The sequence below is a fragment of the Leguminivora glycinivorella genome, chromosome 21 (assembly GCF_023078275.1).
Source record: "Leguminivora glycinivorella isolate SPB_JAAS2020 chromosome 21, LegGlyc_1.1, whole genome shotgun sequence".
NCBI classification, from domain to species: domain Eukaryota; kingdom Metazoa; phylum Arthropoda; class Insecta; order Lepidoptera; family Tortricidae; genus Leguminivora; species Leguminivora glycinivorella.
The window spans coordinates 11,037,682-11,053,692 of record NC_062991.1 but is presented as its reverse complement, the minus strand read 5'-3'; the positions used below and the strand labels follow the sequence as shown (position 1 = coordinate 11,053,692).

Genomic DNA, 16,011 nt, shown 5'->3' with positions numbered 1-16,011 from the left:
TGTATGACCCATTAATATCCAAATGAGTCAATAACACTAATTGTAATTGCACACACGCAACTGCAATCTATTAATGTTAACTAATAATATTCACCGGCCTCACGAACATAAAGTACGAGTAGTATATCCATTATAAGTTTCATAACATACGTCTTTAGATCAGGACAGTTGGAGTCCGAGATTATCCCCTGGCTATTGTCTTTGCTTTATGAGTAACGAGTAATTGCCTCAGAAAACCAGCGTCATATAATAATTGAGGTTCATATCTTAAAGGCAACGCACCTCCAACACCAGTGGTGTTTCAGGTGTCCATGGGCGGCAGTGATCGCTTACCATCAGGCGACCTGTCTGCTCGTTTGTCTCCTATCCTATAAAAAAATATATAAGTACATATGTAAGGCGCCCACTGACGGTCAGTTCACCGGACGGCAAAGGTTTGTCAAATTGTCAGTTCCTCAGCGTTGTCACTTTTAACTTCCAGCTAACCAGGCCATTGCCATCCGGCAGAATGATCGTAAGATTCGTAAGTGAACCCCCTTAGAAATCGATGTCTTATTTAGAGAACTTTTTTTAACTTTTATCTCAATCGCTCTGAAAATGTGCTATTATCAAAATATTGCGCATTCAATTTCTTTGCTATACCGCCTATACCTATCTCTAGCTATTTTAACTAGACTCGTAGTAGGTATGTAAAAAAACGATACACACTGGAGATAAAGGAAAATAAAATATGATTTCGAGGTTTTTTTTACCATTTAAACTTCTTCTACAATAGACTTATATTGACCGGGATATAGACCGTGATTACCTTTAATCTTTTCGGTCAATATAAGTCTAATGAAAATAACCGTGAATCATTCAAAAATCTTCTTTTACAATACTTGAGTTTCTCTCTACATTCAATATGAAAAGTAAAATTTTGCGTTAGCGCCCTTAAACTGGTAAAGTTCAACCTGAGTTCCTCGGCAAGTGATATTAATAGCAGCCCTGACATTCATCTGACCTGGATTCGGGCCATCAATGGTCGGATTTAGGCGAATTTATCACTTGTTTCTCTTCGAAGAATTCTGGCTGGACTTGAGTTTTAAAATCATTTATGTCGTATACTGAGGAATGTGTGAAGAAATACAAGATAGCGGTTAGAAGGGCATCTATATCTTGTGAACGGTGGTCATTTTTTATTTTTTTAATCTTTCAGTATTCATTTTCTAAATCAATTCAATTCAATTCAAAATATCTTTATTCATGTAGGCCTAGTTACAAGCTCTTATGAATAGTTCATTACATATATATTATGATCTTAATCTAACCTAATTATCAGAGCAATTTATTGTTGTAAATTATTGTTCATAATAATATTGAGTCTATAATATACAATTTCATATAAAAATAATCGTTAAACAAAAAATATATAATTAGGTATATGTATATATAAAAATACATGTCTAGAATATTTCTAGGAAAAATCCAATGTCCAAAAAAATACAATATTAATTTCATCAACAATAATAATAATAAAAAACGTAAAAATAAGAAACCATTTCGAATAACAATTAATCCCACGTTGTTTTATCATTCATGTAGTCTTGTGTTGTATAATAAGCTTTGGAAATGAGTACACGCTTTACATGATTCTTAAATTTATTAATTGACAAGTCAGTAATATGATTCGGAAGTTTATTATAAAATCGAACACAATTACCCATGAATGATTTTTTAATTTTACAGAGCCGTGTGAAGGGCACCGCGAGTTTATGTTTATTTCTAGTATTTATACTATGTACATCACAGTTTTTCTTAAAATTACAAATGTTTTTATGTACATACATAATATTCTCATAAATATATTGACAATGCACTGTCATTATATTAATGTCCTTAAACTTATCTCTAAGTGAGTCTCTATGGTTCATTTTATATATTGCTCGAATAGCCCTCTTCTGCAGAATAAATATGGTATTTATCTCTGAAGCACTGCCCCAAAGTAAAATACCATATGACATAATGCTGTGAAAGTAACTAAAATAAACTAATCGAGCTGTTTTCACGTCTGTTAACTGACGGATCTTGCTCACTGCAAAAGCTGCAGAACTAAGTCTATTCGAGAGGTTAACAATATGGGGACCCCACTGAAGTTTAGAATCTAAAGTTATACCAAGAAAAACTGTACTATCTACCAGTTCCAATTCCTCATCCTTCACAACGACACTTGTTTGCTCATTCCTTACGTTACTATTAGTGACAAACTTAATACATTTAGTCTTTTTTTCATTTAATAATAAATTATTAGCATTGAACCAGTTCACTACTTTAGAGATAGCATTGTTTACATCACTGTGAGCTTGTTGCTGTCGTTTGAGTTTGAAAATAAGTGAGGTGTCGTCTGCAAACAATACTATATCATGGTGGGTCTTTACAAGGAATGGCAAGTCATTTATGTAGATAAGGAACAGGAAAGGCCCCAATATTGATCCCTGTGGTACACCCATAGAGACCAATGACCCAGTTGATCTCTGTCCATTGACATCTACCCTTTGTATTCTACCATTTAAGTAGGACTTGAGTAAATTTAGTGCTGATCCTCTGACTCCATAATAATGTAGTTTCCTGATCAATGTTTCATGACAAACACAGTCGAAGGCCTTAGATAAATCACAAAAGATACCTAAAGCATCTTGTGACTCCTCCCAGGCATCGAAAATATGCTTAATTAGCTCAACACCAGCATCGGTTGTCGAGCGACCCCGTGTGAAGCCAAATTGCTTATTATGCATTAAATTATTAACGTTAAAATGTCGTACTAATTGAGAAAGAATTAATTTTTCAAATATTTTACTGAAAGTTGGCAGCACAGATATTGGTCTAAAGTTACTGGGGTCAGAGTGGCTGCCGGATTTAAATAAAGGAGTTATTTTGCTATGTTTCATTAGATCAGGAAACTCGCCACAGTCAACACTGTTGTTGAATATAACTGCTAAGTCAGGCGCTACAATCTCAACTAAGGATTTTACGGCATGGACGGAGACCCCCCAGAGGTCACTAGTTTTTTTGACATTAATTGATTTAAATGCCTTTACTATATCTGAGGTACAAACATGTTCAAAATAAAGGTCTCTACAACACTCAGGAACGTTTTCCTCTAATAATGTGACGGCAGATAAGGGTGATGAATTTAAATCCTTAGTTGTGAATGCTGGTATCTCGGTGAAAAACGGTGAATCTTTGTAATAAGGAGTAAAAATAACTCACCAAATTTCATACGTATCGCCGAAATAGTGGGCTAGCATGGGATGGATCTAATATATCTTTCATTAACTACTTTACTCATAGACACCTACCTAAATGTCAAATCAAGTTGAAACAGGGCCCCGCTTGCGGGGTTTCGTCGGTATGGGTATGGCGTCTAAACATAATACTAGTAGGTAATGATTTTCCTGGGGTCGTCATCGAAAAAGTGACTTTTGAAGAATAATAATGTTTGCTAGTTATCGAAATCCCAAAATTTGTTATGTATGTGCCTTAAAATTGACCACACATAGAGATAACTGACCAAATTAGTGACTAATTGATTTGAAAATAATATAACGCGCATGTGTCCTTGAGTTGCAGGCGTCCATAGGTTACGGTGACCGCTTTCCATCAAGCGGACCGTATGCGTGTTTGCCACCGACGTAGTATATAAAAAAGAAACTAAAAAATTAAGTATTTCAATATGTAGGTATTCTGTACTTTGGTTCAAATTTTGTCCATGGTGTGTACTTTTCGCATCACTTCGGTCTTTCAAATCGGTTAAATGTATTTGTTCCAAATTAATCTCGAATTTATAATTGATGGGTGTAAAAAACATAGCGGCACTTTGTATTTCATGTAAATTATGTTTATGTGGAGTGGATGAAAACGATCTCTGAGTTAATATAATATTTATTTGAGTACGAATATTTATTTTCTTGGCATACTCCACAGCCTTAGTGGCATAGTCGATTGTGACATTTGAAGTGATTAGAAGACTAAGTAGGATATACTTCACGTGTTCGTGTAAACATAATATCGATATAATTAACGTCTTTTACTCATATTATAAAGCCATTTTCGAAATCGAGTGCTCGAAATTCAAAGACCTTAGATATGATTCATTATTTCATTGCTTCGCAGAAAGTAGTATCAAAACAAGATGAAAAAAATTGTTCAACGTGAATCAGACCCTGGCCCGTAGCCGAATGGCAGTTCTGCGACTTCAAACGCCGCAGAAATGCAGTCTGGCTCTGTCACGCCAATACACAAGAGCGATAGAGATAGCTAGGAAATTGTAGATTTTTTCGTGAGCGTTTCTGCATTCGGCTACACACACTGAGATGCAGACAAGCATAGTAATAATCTGCTCTAGACCAGTTTATCATTGGCGGCGCTATTGCCATTAGCGTTGGCATAAATCATCGGTAATCAGGGGTTTAGCGTCTATCAAACGGAAAAGTAGCTTTCAGTCCGTCCTTCTGTTCGAAAATGAATCTCTTTTATACTGACTTCGCGTACTAATAGTTCATTTTTTTTTTATTAGCCTGTTGTAGTGTCCCACTGCTAAGCAAAGGCCTCCCCTCGCTTCTTCCACTCAACCCTGTCATGTGCGTAATTCTGCCAGCTTGGATAGAATGCGTTCAAGTCATCCCGCCATCTATTTTTTGGTCTGCCTGAACCCCTTCAGTTCATTATGATTTTGATTTCTGGTGGCTTCATCATCATCATATTATCAGCCATGGAACGTCCATTGTTGAACATAGGCCTCTCCTTTGGATCTCCATACATACCGGTTAGAAGCGACCGGTGGCTAAAGACAAGAAATTAAAGGGGAACAAAAGATAAAAGGTAGTTATTTTGTGGTTTTGCTTCGGAAGATATTATTCTTACTATTTTATAGTCATCATCCTCCTTGCGTTATCCCGGCATTTTGCCACGGCTCATAGGAGCCTGGGGTCCGCTTTGACAACTAATCCCAAGATTTGGCGTAGGCACTAGTTTTACGAAAGCGACTGCCATCTGACCTTCCAACCCGAAGGCTAACTAGACCTTATTGGAATTAGTCCGGTTTCCTCACGATGTTTTCCTTCACCGAAAAGCGACTGGCAAATATCAAATGTCAATCTTTATTTTGTAGTATTAGGTACTAAAAGGGATAAATGAAAATTAGATGTGTTTTCGTGCTTTTTAGGGTTCCGTAGTCAACTAGGAACCCTTATAGTTTCGCCATGTCTGTCTATCCGTCCGTGCGCGAATAATCTCAGTGACCGTTAGCACTAGAAAGCTGAAATTTGGTACCAATATGTATATCAATCACGCCGACAAAGTGCAAAAATAAAAAGTGGAAAAACATGTTTTACTAGGGTACCCCCCCTACACGTAAAGTGGGGAGTAATTTTTTTTTCATTGAAATCCTAACGTTTGATATATTGTTGGATAGGTATTTAAAAATGAATAAGGGTTTACCGAAATCGTTTTTTGATAATATTCATATTTTCGGAAATAATCGCTCCTAAAGGAAAAAAAAGTGTGTCCCCCCCTCTAACTTTTGAACCATATGTTTAAAAAATATGAATAAAATCACAAAAGTAGAACTTTATAAAGACTTTTTAGGAAAATTGTTTTGAACTTGATAGGTTCAGTAGTTTTTGAGAAAAATACGGAAAACTACGGAACCCTACATTGAGCGTGGCCCGACACGCTCTTGGCCTTTTTATATCTACTGAATAAACTTTCTTGTTCTAAGTTTTTGATAAACAGTATGAATTATGATGCATTATGATTGGCCACAGGATCTGTTGTTCGTTTCAATCGGAGTCGGATCATAAGAATATTTCTCTTGCCTACTTCTCTTACCTATGTATAGTCTACTTTATTTTTGTTTTTGTGTTTCATGGCATTTGCCATTACAAATTAAGTTTAAATTCTAAACTTTTGCGTTCGAGATTTGCTGTTAATATTAAAGTGGCATTTACAAAATCCTAATAGCATAATTCCTGTTAGTCCGATTGCATCTGCCAGAGGTGTTCGCGATAAATCAGCAGTAATTGTATTATAGTGACGTCAGCTGATGATGTATCCAGAAGGTTCCAGTGACGTCAGTGATGTTTGGGTATGGAGAGCTGCGTCAAAACGTTGATCATATGATCAGTTTCTTATCACTTTTCATTTCGCCAAATCATTTAAAATAATTTAAAAATATCCAAATTGGAAATTAGGAATTATATATTACACTTATGGCTTCAAAAATAAAATTGTGTCATTTATTATTGCGGATTTTTTTTGGGCGATGTTATTGCCGGCGATTGTACCTCTACATTTTCGCCTTAAGAGAAAATTTATAACGCACTTGACTTGTACCCAAGAACAATTGTAGACCCTCCGTAGTGTATCTATTGCTCTTTTGTATTGGTACGACAGAGACAATTGCGAAGAGTAGTTTGTCGTAATTTTTTATACCTTCCAAACCTAAGACAAGATGTCAATCGAGAGCTGGATTGTAATCATAAAAGGAACTATTACGTAGGTAATCCTTGATTTAAACAATTTTAAAACCAAGAGTTTAGGTACCGATAGCATAGATTTTCTTGAGCTTATGTTAGGCATAGCATAACCAATTATTATATAATGCGTCCCTCTCACCCATAAAAAGCTTAAATGTTTGTTATAAAGAGACAACTTTGTTAAGCGAGATCACATCACATCAAAGATCTCATAACTCGGTAAAACAATACGGTAGACAATTTACCGCGTCACTACTTTTGTATTTGTTTCTATTTATTTTATAGACTTTCTTTGTTCCACTATTCGCAAGGGCTCTCTTTGACTTGCGGAAACGGTGATTCGTGATATGGTGACTAGTATACTTAGTTTTGAATAAATGGTGGTCTTACACAAAACGACTTTTTAGTAAGTTTAATTACCACTTCAGTCTCAATTTAAATTGTAATAATCAAGCATATTAATTGAATAACATATTTGTACCTATTTGAAGTGTAAAATAATACCTGTTGACGTATAAAATGTACATTTTATGAATAAATCATTGAATTGAATTGAATTGAATTGAATTTATTCGCTAGGCGCTCATTATGCTCATATTATATGGGTGATGCTATGTTAAATATTTGCGTCAAATGATTTCATGTTTGTCATGCCCATAAGACTAAGTGTTTATTGTATGTATGTGTGTACTCCATCATTCACTCAATATGAAAACCAATATTTTTACTTTAAAGGTAGATGCGAAGATTGCTATCAGAAATAAAGAGTTTGTTGCCTACCTCTCCACCCTTCATTCATATCCGTGCGATGAAAGCAGTTCACTATTTCACCAACATTGACACTGACAATTCTTTGTCTATTTCTGGTTTTTTTTTTATACCACGTCGGTGACAAACAGGTATACGGCCCGTCTGATGGAAAGCGGTCATCGTAACCTATGGACGCCTGCAACTCAAGGGGTGTCACGTGCGCGTTGCCGACCCATTAGAAACTTGTACACTCCTTTTTAGGGTTCCGTAGTCAACTAGGAACCCTTATAGTTTCGCCTTGTCTGTCTGTCCGTCCGTCCGTCCGCGGATAATATCAGTAACCGTTAACACTAGAAAGCTGAAATTTGGTACCAATATGTATATCAATCACGCCAACAAAGTGCAAAAATAAAAAAAAATGTTTTATTTGGGTGCTCCCCCTACATGTAAAGTGGGCGCTGATTTTTAGGGTTCCGTAGTCAACTAGGAACCCTTATAGTTTCGCCATGTCTGTCTGTCCGTCCGTCCGTCCGTCTGTCCGTCCGCGGATAATCTCAGTAACCGTAAGCACTAGAAAGCTGAAATTTGGTACCAATATGTATATCAATCACGCCAACAAAGTGCAAAAATAAAAAATGGAAAAAAAATGTTTTATTAGGGTACCCCCCCTACATGTAAAGTGGGAGCTGATATTTTTTTTTCATTCCAACCCCAACGTGTGATATATTGTTGGATAGGTATTTAAAAATGAATAAGGGTTTACTAAGATCGTTTTTTGATAATATTAATATTTTCGGAAATAATCGCTCCTAAAGGAAAAAAAAGTGCGTCCCCCCTCTAACTTTTGAACCATATGTTTAAAAAATATGAAAAAAATCACAAAAGTAGAACTTTATAAAGACTTTCTAGGAAAATTGTTTTAAACTTGATAGCTTCAGTAGTTTTTGAGAAAAATACGAAAAACTACGGAACCCTACACTAAGCGTGGCCCGACACGCTCTTGGCCGGTTTTTTTTTTCATTCCAACCCCGACGTGTGATATATTGTTAGATAGGTTTTTAAAAACGAATAAGGGTTTACTAAGATCGTTTTTTGACAATATTAATATTTTCGGAAATAATCGCTCCTAAAGGACAAAATAGTGCGTACCCGGGGCCCTCTAACTTTTGAATCATATGTTTAAAAAATATGAAAAAAATCACAAAAGTAGAATTTTATAAAGACTAGAAAAATTGTTTTGAACTTGATAGGTTCAGTAGTTTTTGAGAAAAATACGGAAAACTACGGAACCCTACACTGAGCGTGGCCCGACACGCTCTTGGCCGGTTTTTTTGAAGAACCCCATATTGTAGTTCATCGGGAATACCTCGACAGGGAGCTCATTCCACAGCCGGAACGCTCGTGGGAGGAAATTCCTCTGAAACCGCACGGTGCGCGACTATTAGGTTGATAAGTAATATCGTTACTCACCGTCAATAGTTCCTTGTTGAACAGGCAATGAATTGCGAAGTGTCACTGTCAGGCGACAATTTTCACTATATATTGTAAAATATACCACAGGTAACGAAATTTCACATCCCGTTTTTCGAAATATAGGCCTTTAGGATAGTTTATTCAGCATCTATCCTGCACTAGAACCGAAACTAAGCCAAAATTGCAGTGAGAGAGCAACAACAAAACTGCACTGTAAGCTAAAATACAAGAAGGTTGAATATCAACCTTATAGAGAAACAATCGGTTTAAATAATTAATACGGTTGATTCATACGTCTCTGTTGAAGTTTTATGGCGCATGCAGACATTGCATAATGAATAAATTTGATGTGTATCGATGTTTGCAGGCTGTATATGGTTTAGGCTATTCAACCGTATGAAGGTAGTATGACGCAATAGCAACCAAAAAGGGTGGTCCCTAAGTTGCCATATTCAATAATATAATATAATCAAAAGTGACGCACGAACATTCGCTACAGCTGGTCGCGTTCGCGTTTCGCTTGTGGTATTAATTCGATTACAATGGCTAAATCCACTCTTGACTCACTGGACAAGTTGCTGACAAAGCACCTGGCCCCGATTGAACTAAAATTGAACACAGCTCTAAAAGAAATAAAGAGGCTCGAAGAAAAAATTGGAAATTTAGAAACAAAAGAGAGATCGACACAAAAACAAGACGAAGGTAGGAATAGAATAACTACCGAGCAAACTAAGAAGCAAACGAGAGCGTCGATTGGCGCTCAACCCGTAATGACGTCCGACCAACGTCGCATCTCTACACAAGGAACAAGTAAGTCCACGCACACAGCGAAAACCGGCCCAGCTGTAGCCGCCAATACTAAAACAGCTGATTCCGTGGCCCCACCGCCCGTAAGTACAACGCCGGCCCCCGCGCCCGTGCTGATAACCGGTACACATGCACTCACACAGCCCGCCGCACACACACAACCGCCCGAAGAACAACTGTTGTCGTCACCTACGCTATCTCGCTCACACAACCGCACTCCGGGCAAACGGACTGAGAAAGACAATACCAGAACACCTGATGCCAGCGTAAAGTACAATAAACGACCTTATGTGATAACAGGTAGCGGTACAACTGATACGGAGTTGAAAACCGTTGAGCGGGCGCGTAAGATACATGCATGTTTTTTTAAGCCAGATACAACACCGGAACTCATAGCGTCACACATGAAGAATAAAAACCCCTGTGATGAGTATCACATAGATAAAATTGAGCTTAGCCACAATCACTACGCTTCATTTGCCATCAGTGTACCATGTAGCCGCTTCGGATTTTTCATGCAAGCAGAAAACTGGCCCCTGGGCACTAAAGTGAGCGAGTGGTTTCGCCGCGGCGCCGGGCGCGCGAGTGACGCGTCCACCCGCCCGCGCCCGCACCCGCGCCGCCCGCGCCGCCGGCACTCGCGCCACAACGGCCGCAAGGCCGACCGCTCCCCTGGGAACAGTGGGGACCCAAAAGCCCCAATCGAGACCACCTCCACCAGCGAGAACTAGCTCAAGACATTTCACTATCTGCCATCAAAACGTGCGATGCTTAAATAATAAGACCAAAAAAATTGAAGTACTATTAAATAAAGAATTATCTTGTGATGTTCTCATAATTTCGGAGCACTGGCTCCGCGATAGTCAGTTGGATAGCGTAACATTATGTAATTATGACCCTATCTCCTCATTTTGTAGGCCACAGATTGCTCACGGTGGATGCTGCATCTACGCCCGCTCGGGCGTTAAGGTTAGTGATAGACCAGACGTTCGCGACTTAGCCCAGGAGCAAATCTTCGATATTTGTTCGGCGCAGCTCATTGAGGATAATTTACTGATAGTCGGTTTGTACCATTCTAACTTAACTAGTAACACCGAATACCTAAAATTATTTGAAAACCTTCTCGATAAAATTACCCGCGAAAACATCTACGCGATTATCATGGGTGATATCAATATAGATTTCCTGGACGAGTCTGCAGTTAAAAAACAGCTTGTGGATATTCTATCATTGCATAATTTTAGACAATTGGTTGATTTCCCAACGCGAATAGACGGCGACAGCAGCACTCTCATAGACCACGCATACACGAATATCCCGGCGGAGCGCATCGAGGGCCTCGCCAGCGTGGACACCCAGCTCAGCGACCACGGCGCCCAGCGCCTGACGATCCTGCGGGAGCGCGCGCGCACGCAGACGCACGTCACGCGGCGCGCTTTCACCGCCGCTAATAAAATTAACTTCCTTTCCGCGATCGAGTCTGTTGATTGGAACGAAGTTATAAAAAAACACAACCACGATTGCAACGCATTAACTGACGCTCTTCTAAAAATTTTATTAAGTAAATTTGAGATTTGTTTTCCGCTTAAAAAACAACCCATCGCGTGTTTATCAAACAACTGGGTCGACGAAGAAGTACTCAACTTAAAACACCTACTGTTCGATACGCTACATCTAAAACGCGCATTTCCGACTAACTCCTGTGTTTTGGGCGAGTTTGCTCAAGACTTGACCTTGAAATACGAACTTCTATTAAAAAATAAGCGAACCGAGTTTTACTCTGAGCAGATTCGGAACGATCCTAATAAATCACAACGAATGTGGAAGGTCGTAAATGCAGAATTAGGCCGAAGGACGCGCGATCGTGTTGATTACACCGACCGTTTGAGGGACCCGGATGGTAATCCTTTCGTATCAAAGCAGGAACTTGTTGACGCCCTGAACAAAGAGTTTATAACTGCGGCGAGCCGGTGCGGCGCCCCGCGGCCAGCCGGCCACTCGCCGGCGCCGCGCTCGCGGCGTGCGCGGGAGCGGGTGACGTTTCGATGTGGTTGCCGCGGTTCACTCCCTACGAAATAGTTAATATATTGAAATACCACATCGCTTCCAAAACCAGCACGGACTGCTACGGCCTATCTGCTAGCCTACTCAAATTAATAGCAATACCGATTGCCGCAGTTATCACATGCATCTGTAATGCCAGCGTTCGCGAGGGGACCTACCCCTCAGCCCTTAAGAAGGTTAAGATTAGCCCGCTGTACAAGGGTAAAGGAAACCGATCTGAACCTAAATCATACCGGCCGATCTCCCTCGTACCAGCGATCAGTAAAATATTAGAGGTAGGGCTCAATAAGCGATTGTTAAATTATATGGTAGGCAGGAATATTCTGTCAGACCGTCAATACGCCTACCGGGCGGGACGTGCCACTACTGACCTGGTTCGAGAAGTTGTGTGGCGCGTGCTGAGCGCGCGCGAAGCTGGCCTGCGCGTGGCGCTATTGTGCTGCGACCTCTCGCGCGCGTTCGACACCGCCGATCACGCTCTCATCGCCGACAAACTCCAGTTCCACGGGATTCGCGGTCCAGTTCTCTCCTTGCTCTCCTCATTTATGTCCAATAGAATTCAAATGGTGGTGGGCGACTCAGGGCGTGTAACCTCCGCGGAGCTGGTGAATGTCCTCGGGGTGCCGCAGGGATCGTGTCTCTCGAACACTCTATTCAGCCTCCTACTGAACGACCTCCCTGCGGCGGTCGATGGCGTCGAAATTTATATGTACGCGGATGACGTGGCTGCGGTGGTCGAGGCTCCATCGGACGCCATTCTCGAAACCAAAATGAACCAGGTCATTCGGAAGCTCGAGGACTGGTTCTCCGCGAACGGCCTCGCGTTAAACCGAGACAAGACCTGCTTCATGACATTTGACTTGAACGGCAAGAGTCAGAAGTCCATCAACGTGAGAGCTGGCGACACGGTATTACAGCAAGTACGATCGACGAAGCTGCTGGGCTTCCTGGTCGACAGTTCTCTCACCTGGGACGGACACATTGATGAGCTGAGCGCGAGACTGGGGCGGGCGTGTTTTGCATTGGGTAGGTTGGCCAACACCGCGTCCCTCAACGTCGTGCGCTCCTGCTACTTCGCGACGGTACACAGTCTAGTCACATACGGTGCCGAGGTGTGGGCCCGCGGGGCTGATTCCGTGCGTGTACTAAGAATGCAGAAAAAAGCAATACGTGCCATTCTTAAAGTACCTTCCGATACCTCATGTAGGAACCTCTTCGAAGACCTAGGGGTCCTGACATTGCCAGGGGAACTTATCTACCAAGTCGCACTATTCACTTACACTAATTTACATCTCTTCAAAACACGCGGCACAAATGAGAGTCATGCGCTCCGTAGTAACAAATTTAGTTACCGTCTTGTCACCCCCAAACACAAACTGTCTAAGTCAGAGCGCTCGCCTTACATTATGGGGCCGTCCGTTTATAACAGACTACCCGCAGCGGTCAGAGATGCAGCCTCCACTGGTATATTTAAATGTAGACTGCGAATGTGGTTACTAACCTTGTCCTTGTACAGCATCGAGGAGTTTTTTAACCTACCCTATACATAAATTTATATAAATAATGTGACAATAAGTTATTACCTATTTATTTTTGTAAGGTTACTATTGTACCTGCTTATGATTATTGTAATGTGTATTTAAATGACCTGTAACTTTGCCGTTATTAATAAAGTTCTGTATCTCTGTATCTGTATCAATATGAGTCAATATGAGTCTTACCTATGAGTCACGTAATAAATTTTTCAATAAGCTTAATTTTGTATGGACTTTTGAACGCCGCCCCAAGCGAGACTTTTTGGAAATACCGCTTTAACCACACAAATTCTGCCAAAAACGAAATTTTTTTTTATCTACGAAATTTACATATTCGTATGACATTTACAATAGGCTCTGGTAAATTAGAGTGGAGTGGAAACATCGAAACCAATAAGTTTTTTGGATCTCATGTATGACCAAAATAATTTTTGAACCCTGTACTTATATAATAGCTTCTTTAAAAATAGAAAGTGCAAACAATAACTAGCTTAAATTAAATTTTCCATCGGAACGTGGATCGGTCTATAAATTGCCCATAAAACTGTGACGTGCTTTCAACAGTACCTCTTTGTCTCAAGTGCAATCGTGCAAATATTAATTAACTATAAAATACTTACTCTGTGGTAATCTTGGCCCATAGCTCATTCGGCATTCGGCAGACCAGCCCAGTCCCACTTCAGCTTAGCCGCTTCCAAGATTACCACAGAGTGGCAGCCCAGGCCAAAACGGGGACCCGGCAGACCACGTATGCGATGGCGGAACGAGCTAGACTCCTTTTTGGAAGAATGGCCGAGGGCTGCTCAACACAGGGAAGAGTGGAAGAAGCGGGGGGAGGCCTTTGCCCAGCAGTGGGACATGACAGGCTCTCAATAAAATAAAATAAAATACTTACGTCTTCCGTCATTGCTGGGAGATATTCCTATGGTATGGTCCTTAAGTGCGCATGTACAATAAAATCACTGTTAGAAATGAATTGTTTGAAAGACATTAATAATTAGACTAAAATACTGCGTCACATTTATTATGATCATTGTATTGTATTCTACAAAACTCAATCTAGATATCTACAAACTGACCATATAGTTTATAATAAAAATGATTAAAGGTTCAACTTTACAAATTTTAAATTCCAAATAATGTACGTCTGGTTCTTGGCAAAGTGTTTTTAAAACTGCAATGATTGTTTAAAAGGCCAAGAATATGAATACACATGTTAAAAATATGTTTTAGTTAATAATACTTATAATATTGGTTTTCTGTTTTAATAATTACTACAGATAACAAATTCATGACAGAGTGGACACAACGTTTCAAACTTCAACTAACAAGTGTTCCATTTATAAAATGGAATTTCTTCTTATTTTCTAAAAGTTTGTGAATTTCAGTCGTTTCTTACCATTAGCGTTTAAATTATGTTCTACGTGATGTATGTAATAATTCATTTGCACCACTGAAAATGGAACTTGACAGTTGACAGCCCACTAACCTTGAGTTAAGCGAGTGGAGCAAGTAGCCCGTAAGTGTTATAAATTAAAATTTAAACGCATTCTTGTAAAACTTATTTTCTTATTTATATTATTTTTAGTTATTCATCACTAACTAAACTTACCTACTATACAAAATAAATAACAGCCGACCTTAACCAGTAGCCATTATAAAAAGAAACACCGCTGTAACAGAATCCCGAAAGATAAACAATAAACGTTCTAAATAAAAGAGATCCCGCAGGGATTCCTCTGAACTATCTAAAGTGTTTAGATAATCTGTTATTATGTAGTTTTCCGTCGTAACTTTATTTTTATATTGTTAGAATTCTCCAGATATACCTACTTAGTACTTACTCGCTCGCTTAGTGAGCTGCAATTGAGCTGTCATTCTTAAAGGAACTTTTATTATGATACCCAAAAATCGCGAAAAAAATTGGCTAGCCTGGTCTTTAATTAGGAAATAATAAATAAAACAATATATTTTTAATACGTAGTATATTGGTTCTTGGGAGCATATAAGTTACTATTTATTTTATACACACTATTTTTTTTGCGATTTTGGGGTTGGTCTCATTGCAAAAGTAGCTCAATATGAACTGTATGTATGTTCACAATGTACAAGTGACTGAGACATCCTGTATAACCATGACAAGAGCACGTGTAACGCTTAGGTTTTTGTAGATTTTGGCGCCAAAAACCCGAAAAAAACTGGAATAGGCCTTCAGAATTCTTTACGACTTGCCTGGTTTGGTTTTATCTTACTTTTATTCCAAGATCGGCATGTAACTGCTGCTAAAGCTACTGTTAATGACGTTTTAAAAGTACGAGTATTGTAAGGGACGGTTGTAACATGTTTTATTGACTTGTCATTTCAGCCACAAGTGGACTATATAACGACTGTTCAACACTTTTTGTGGACTTCAATCTGAAAAACACATCGTCAGCAACAATCAAAATGAAAATGCCCATGTGAACACGCTTTACTGCTATTCGATAGCTTAATCGATTGTAACAATACTCGTTTGGTCTTTGACCGTTTGAAGGAGACATTTTCAAATTAAAACTTACCTTAATTCTTAAAGTTTCCCTCGTAGAAATCCAAACAGAATCACAGCACAAAACCACAAGCACTCAACGGCAGTTACTTTCAGATAATGTCAACAAACCACTGTATTTTCCCTTTATAAGAAAACTATTCAAATGTAGGTCCCGATTTCGAAAACGAACCGCACGACCGCTCTCCAGTGAGAAGAGGCCAGATTTTCACTCATAAAAATAACTCGGCAACGAAAAACATCGTTTTCAGCGTAATAACGTAAACATTCGGAGCTGGTGTATCGTACGCTATCTTTGACATCGCGATTTCGACTGGCTAAA

The 16,011-nt window shown here is 39.3% G+C and overlaps 1 protein-coding gene across 2 annotated transcripts in view; it reads right to left on the bottom strand.

Annotated features, from left to right (window-relative positions):
- LOC125237406 overlaps positions 1-16,011 on the bottom strand; it is a 90,209-nt gene extending 74,198 nt beyond the window's left edge. Inside the window, exon 1 of one of the 2 annotated variants that reach the window (XM_048144444.1) lies at positions 15,703-16,011. The gene's annotated coding sequence lies outside the window, so the exon portion shown is untranslated. The remainder of the gene's footprint in view (positions 1-15,702) is intronic. The other variant, XM_048144446.1, reaches the window with a different exon arrangement.